This window comes from Gossypium arboreum, chromosome 3 (genome assembly GCF_025698485.1).
Source record: "Gossypium arboreum isolate Shixiya-1 chromosome 3, ASM2569848v2, whole genome shotgun sequence".
In the NCBI taxonomy this organism is placed as follows: Eukaryota; Viridiplantae; Streptophyta; class Magnoliopsida; order Malvales; family Malvaceae; genus Gossypium; species Gossypium arboreum.
Genome location: NC_069072.1, coordinates 113,763,362 through 113,771,359, shown reverse-complemented (window position 1 = coordinate 113,771,359; position 7,998 = coordinate 113,763,362).

Sequence of the window (7,998 nt, the reverse complement as noted above, 5' to 3'; positions counted from 1 at the left end):
TAAAAATATATTGAAATCTTAATGTTCTTACCTTTTCTTATTAACTTCAATCTTTAACTTGATTTTTCTCTCTCCTCCAGTTTCTATTTCTTGAATCCAACTTGATATTCTTGCTCCCATCATCACCTTGCTATCTTTCTCTCTTGATGGCTATGGAAATTCTTTCAATTTTTAGGTGAGAATAATGAATTTTTGGTGAAAGGACTAAATTGTAAAGAAAGAAAACTTCTTTTCTTCTTACTCTTTCTCACGTTGGTTTGCATGGAAAGGAAAGATGATGAAAATTCTTCATCTTTCTTTCCTTATATACTAAATAAATAATAATAAAATAATATTAAATATCTCATAAAATATTAATAAAATAATATTTATCTAATTAATTAATTTAAAATATCATCAACATAATCATTACATTCTAGAATTCTCTCTATTACTAATTGACCATTTTGCCCTTCATGATCTTTTAGAATTCCATCCTTGAGTCATCATTTAATTTGGTAAAATTACAATTTAGTCACTCATAGTTCTTTACTTATTCAATTTGGTCCTAATTTATCCATTTTCCTTAGTTTCTAGATCATTCTACCCTTAAAATATTTACATTATTGGTCCTTCAAATTTTTATATTTACACTTTAACCCCTTAAGTCTTGAGTATTTACTCTTAGGCAACAAAACTTTTCTGACTTTTACAATTTAGTCCTTTCCTGAATCAAGATATCATAATTTACTTCCCAATGTTGCCATAACTCAAAACTTCCATTACTTTATTTCCTTATTTTATTATATCAAGGATAATATATTACTGTAAAGATTTTCGGGGTATTACACACCAAGCATACCATGATCATATCACCATAAACATTGACACATATAACAAAATGACCAAGTTCCTATACATGCCATAACTGAAAGTACTTGAATTCGTCAATACCCAAAATGATAGCTTGATACTATGATAGGATCTCCGACGATCTCCAACTCGAGTTAGTTGGACGGCACTATAAAACATGGGAAAGGAAGGGGGTAAGCTATATAGCTTAGTAAATCTGCATGAAAATAATAAGCAACTCTTATTAATCATTTATCAAGTTCAACAATTTAAATACAAAATAATACCAATTGCTATAAATCTCATAGTTATAATTTTATTCAATCACGATGTTTACTCTATTAACTTATAAGCATAATTTAACATATCTTGGCATTAGCCTAACAATCGTAATCTCTCTTTTGTTACATATTACAGCAATTAACAAATCATTTCAAACCTCATAGTAAACATGCACATTAAATTATGTGTACTCATATTTCCAAGCATATATCTTAATATCTTTCAATTGCCCAAACTTTTACCTTCCAATACTTTCATAACCATTTTAATAGGCAATTATGTCAATCTTTCCTTATTCTCATATCCGATAAAACACAATTTAAGTGAATAAAACACACTATATGATGCGGTCATTGAGAGCACCAAATATATCATATTTCCTACAAAATAATGAAAAAGAATAGTAAAGGGGAAGTAGGGTCAAATCCTCAGGGACCGATTGCACGAATCCTTGTTTCTTGAAATCCTGGGCAGAATCATGCCCAAGAAAACCTGCGTTCCTAAAAAATAAAAAATAAAAATAGAATTAAAACTTTTGTTCTGAAAAATAAAATAAAAACAGAATTGGAAGTTGAATTGAAATTACGAAATTGAATAAATTGCGAAATTAAAATGGAGAATATAAAAATAAACAGAGTTTGGAAATAGAGAGAGTTTCTTATGTGGTGAGATTCCAGCCTCTTGTTGTCTCGATCAGCCTTGGGTTCAATCTTTGGCTTTTAAGTAACCATTCTCGAGCAGGATAAGCCAATTATAGTGGAAGAAGATGCCTACGACTACCAGATCCAAGAATTTAGACTTAAGATTTGGCAGAACCTGACTCTAGCCAATAATTGCTTTTGTGGGACTATCTTCTGCTAGATCATCACTTCCCAACGGCGAATACCATGCCGTTTTGTCTTTTGGATTCGCCAACCTCTGACGCAGAAAGCCAACGAACCGACTGTACAACCTTCCCAAAACGTACAAAGTGGTCATTCCTTGCACAAGTTGAAAAGATCACCTATTAAGTGACATGGACGGAAGCATCAGTCCCGTAATACGGAGAAGCGATGAATACCCTGTTGAGAAGGCTAAGCGCGGATTCTAAGCCTCATGAACCTTTTTGGGGAATTTTGACAACCTTCGGCTAGATTGGTTCAATGGCTCATGATTTTTGGGAAAGAAATAAATATAATAGAAATGAGATTTTTATTGAATAAAATATGGAGAAAATAAAAGACAAAGGTTTTGGGAGAGGGAGTGTTTACCGAAAAAAAGAGATGTCAAATATGTGTCACTCCATCCCCTATTTATAGTACTAGAAAACCTAGCCTATTCCTAATCAAATTCTAAAAGATAAATACAAATAAATAAAGATAATTAAAGATAAATAAAGATAAATGAAAATAAATCCTAAAATTAAATCTAAATAAAAACCCTTAATAATTATCCTAATATAATTGAAATTAAAATAGAGTCTTGTGCTATAAAATCTCTTCTTTTGTATTTTTGCCCCAAAAGTCTTTCATACTTTGCATTTTCGACACCACTGCTCTCCTAATTCGCATGCTAGCCCAATTCATCTTTAATTTCACGATTTTTGCCCCTAAATTTCCTTTTATCTTCAATTAAGTCCCTACAAGACAAAGAACCATAAAATAGCCTAAATTAGTAGGACATACTCAAAATAAACATGCAAGTACCACATAAAAATATGATGTTCTAGAGTATTATCAGATTCCCCCTACTTAGCCCATGCTTGCCCTCAAGTATGGTTCCTGTCCACTGTGAAAATTAAATCCTGCCATGAAAGAAATACTACTCCAAAGTTTTATAAAAATTAGTCAAAATGCATACGAAAAATAAAGAGAACCCTTAGCTTGATTTAAGTAAAATTAAAAAAAATGTTCCAATTAACACATACAAAAATTAAGATCGACTTGGATTATTTCATGAAAATTAGGTAATTTACCAAACCTATCAAGACACTTTATTTATTTCTCTCTTTAGTCCCCAAATTTTATTAATGCATCTTTTTTTTAATACTTTAGTAGCAATTTTATTTATTTACTTTCACATAGGAATATACTGAACCTTTTAATGCGAAGAGAGATGACAACCTAAGCACCCCACCCCGGTTACTCAGCCCAACACATTCTTAGAAATTAATTCCGGTTAGTGGAGTTTTACCTAACACGTCACACAATCTTTTGACGCAAAATAGGATGACAACCCAAGCACCCTACCTCGGTTACTCAATCAGTCACGTCTTAAGTTTCACTCATAACCACGAAAATATTATTATTAAACAAAATCTTAATTTTGGAAGACTTAGAAAAAAACAATCAAGTGTCAAGAATAAGTTTTAGTAATCACATTAATAGTCATGAACATATTTTGAGCATGCAATTGTATTAAATGTCCTCTTTTATTTATGTAACACCTCTAACCTGTAACTGACATCGGATTAGGGTTACAAGGCATTACCAGACAGACAGAACATTTCAGACCAATACAGAATCACAGATATTATTTAACATCATTTCATAAGCAATCATCTCTAAACATAGTCTACTAGACCTAAAACATACATTTAAGGAAAGGTCAGAACTAAATCGAACCCATTCAAAATTTTCAGAACTCAACCAATTCTTTCAAATTGATAAAGTCACACGCCCGTGCAACTAGGCCGTGTGTCACACACAGGCACTAGACATGCCCATGTGAACCAGCCGTGCCAAAAATAGGTCCTATACTGACTTTTTCACATGACCAATAGGCACGCCCGTGTATTATGGCCATGTGATACTTAGCTAGCTACTGACTTTAGCCCACGGCCATAGGAAAAGCCCGTGTGTCAATACCGTGTGGTTCTTAGGAGAATACTACTTTTCTTACATGGCCACAAGGCACGCCCGTGTCCCCTGACTGTGTGGTACCAAGCAGGCTTGGTTTAAGCCAAATTTGCCACCTCTTTTTGGGTCCAATCCTACAAGCAATAATATACAACATTCATACCAAAATTTCCAACCAATTCCATGCTCAAAACATGCTTCATTATAACAAAAAAATATTAGCTCATAAAACATTACAACCATACATTATTTGGCATCATCAACTAAATACCAAAACTATATACAACATTTCATTTGGTAGCCAACTTTTATGGCATAATATATACACAACAAAACTTATATACATAGACCTTCTAGCCTATACATGCCATACTTTAAAATATGTACACTTTCAAAAATACCAAAATGAGATCGATAGTGTGGTGACAATCGTCGACTATCCCAGAGCCTTCAGTAGCTACGATAACTGTAAAATAAATAGTAAACACATAGAGTAAGCTACAAAGAGCTTAGTAAGCCAATTACAATTGGTCTAATTACTAAAGCATACAAGTACAATTTAACCATAAATATTCATAACCATTTCATAGAATAAATCATAAGCTTAACCATGCTTCTTTATTGCATATATATCATGCTTCATTTCCAACTTCCATACATATTTCACAGAGACAAAGTCTTTCATATTCAAAAATTTAGTACGATACAAACATACATGCATAGGTTATATATTTTATATACTCATTCTCATATTTCATATGCTATCATCAGACGATTCCGAAACGATACAGATTCTTATAAACAAGTACAACGCCAACGTCCCAGATGTGGTCTTACATGTAATTCAATATCGATGTCTCTGTCCCAGACAGGGTCTTACACAAAATCAGATATGATGCCGATGTCCCAAACATGGTCTTACACGTAAATCTCAAATCAAAGCCTGTGTCTCAGACACGGTCTTACACGATATTTCAGATCGAAGTCAACGTTCCTTTAGAAGTATACCAATACTTTTCAGATACTAACATATTATCAGAATCTACTCAGAGTTCCTTCATCATGCTCTCAAGGCCGTCCAATACAGATTATAGTTTATATGCGCAGAATTTAGTCAATTTAACATGTAATTGTAATTTGACTTACCTCTACGAATTTCAGATAAAACGAGTCGACTATTGAACTATTTTGGACTTCCCCGATCTAAGTCTGATTTTCTTTGTTCTTGATCTAATACAATATAAATTCAACCATTCAATCATTCATTTCATTCAAAATAATCCATAAACACATATTTTGTGACAGCCCAAAATTGACCCTAGTCGGGATGTGGTTTCGGGACCACAAAACCGAGGCATAAAAAAAAATTTAAAAATTTATTTTGATGCCTATGATATGTGTTAATTTGTGTATGACATTTTGATGTTTCAATTTAGAATTATAAATGTGAATTTCACTAGAAAGGACCTAGTAGTAAACTTTGAAAGTATGATGGGGAAATGTGTGATGACTAGTTGATCATGCATGCAAAAATAAGGGATTTGCATGTCAAATTTCCCCAAAGATGGTATAGTGGCCGGCCATGACAAGGAATATGGGCAAGGAAAACATGTTGTGACATGTTTTGTTAATGCATGATGTGATAAATGATAAAAAATTAAGCATGTAGGAAGAGAAAAAAAATCAAAATTTGCTCATCCTTTCCCCCCCTTTTGCCGTGAGTGAAAGAGAAGCAAAGAAAAAAAATTTTGTTCATCTATTTTTCTCTTCTTTGGCCGAAAATACTAAGGAAAAAGGAAGGATTTTTGCTTCATTTTCTTTGTTTAGAAGAGATCTAGAAGGAAATTTGGCTAAACTTGCATCAAGAGTAAGGTATGTATGAGGTTGTGTTATGAGTTTCATGCATGTTTTAGTTGCTAACTTGATATTCATGTTAGCCATGGTTCGAATCCTTGTTATGCCATGGGAATGGTATTTGGCCAAAGTTGTTATTGTGTTAAAGCCATTGCATGCTAAATGTGAAGCTTGCTAATGATGCATGCAATGATGGATTTTCTACTCTTGAAATTTCTTGTAGCCATCTTGAGTAAGACATTGAGTTTTCTTTTTGTTTAACCATGATTGAAGTTGAAAGGGGCATGATTGTGATGTATTCGACCATGATGCATTCATGAGCATGGTTCATGCTTCTTGCATGTTAGTAAAATTTGTGTTTTGGATGGCTATGGACACCTTGAAATTGACCTTGCACCTATATGTGTATATATGATTGCACATGATATTTTGATTATGAAGAAAGTGATAAATATGTTGTTTAAAGAAGAAATTTGTTGAAGAATGTTGTGAAATTTGCATATACAATCGGCCTAGTACACATATGATGTGAAAATCTTGCAATTTATTGTTGATTTTGTGCAAGTATGACTAAGTATAATCGGCCACATGGGGGAATTATTGTGCATGCATTCGGTTAGAGGCAAGCTTAATGATGCCTATTCTTGACTTAGGTAATCGGCTACCTTGTTGTGAGCTAAGGCCGAATGTGTGCGTAATTAAAGAAAATTGACTAAAGTGCTTAGTTATGTGATGTTGAGTCAATGATATGTGTATTCGCCAAGGCTATGCAAGCGAGACTTTAATGAATTGAATTTGTTTGAATTAGCTCAAGAGCTTAGAGGGCCACAATTGGATAAGGGAAGGAAAAAGTGATCGATTAGCCGTCGAAGTTGTTCGACAACATCCGAGGTAAGTCCTCAAGAAATGACCCTACTCGAATTATGTGAAATGAAATATGGATGTGTAATGATTATTGATTTATGTGTGTATGAGTATTTGAATGATACCGGGCTAAGTCCCAAGGCGATTATGCAAGTGATATGTTTGTGTTTGAGCCTTAGTAACGAAAATGAAACATGGATGTGTAATGATTATTGATGTATGTGTGTGCATGAGCAATTGAATGATATCCGGCTAAGTCCCAAGACATTTATGCTAGTAATTATACCGGGTTAAGACCAAGGCCATTGTGCTAGTGACCACATCCGGGCTAAGACCCGAAGGCATTCGTGCAAGTTGTTAAATCCGGGCTAATACCCGAAGGCATTCGTGCATGTGGTTATATCCGGTTGTATTCCGAAGAAGCTTGGGCTGAAGGTGAGCGTTGGTTGCTGTAATAAATTTAATTAGTACGCTCGAAAAGCCCAAAGGAAAAGGTATGTTTATATGTGCATTGGAAAAGTCGATATGTTTGAGTAACATTCGTTCAATCGACTAACGAATTTTCAGCTATTGAATTGGTTGATATCTTGGGAAAGTATACAATGATGAAGTGTGAAGCAAGTATGATTATGTGAATGTGTATTAATGAAATGATTCATTTGGCTATGTGAATGTAATGCCTTAGTTAAAGCTGATTTTATTGCTTGAGACTTACTAAGCATAAAAATGCTTACCCCGTTGCTTTGGCTCTCTGTTTTATAGATTTTGCTAGTTAGCGATCGGATTCGGGATCATTAAAGTCGAAGTCATCTACACTATCAAAGCCTCCATTGTGGTATAATTTTGGGTGAACTTTGAAATGGCATGTATAGGACTACCCTAATATTGAAGGTCATGTACCTTTCGGTTTTGTGTAAGCTTGGATAGCCATGCGAAAATGGCTTATATACGTTTTTAGTATGATTCTATAATAGTTTGTATGATAATCATTATGGGGTATGAAATTGTCTGAAAGGATTAGCCATTGGAATGGTTAATCATAATCACACTTTGTGCTATGTGTGCAAAAGGGCCATTTGAATCGTGGAAATCATGAAATAGGTAATGGTTACTTTGAAAACAGATGCTGGCAGCAGCAGTGGTGTGGTTTTGAAAAATCACCAAAATTTGTAGGAATGGTATTAAATAATGAATAAATTATGTAAATGAACCTTAATGAGTCTACTTTCATGTGGAATAAACGAAACGGTCATAGGAGTTACATGTTAAGAGATATTAAAGCTATTGTGAGATAGGGCCAGAACGGTTTCTGGGTCCCCTGTCGTAACTT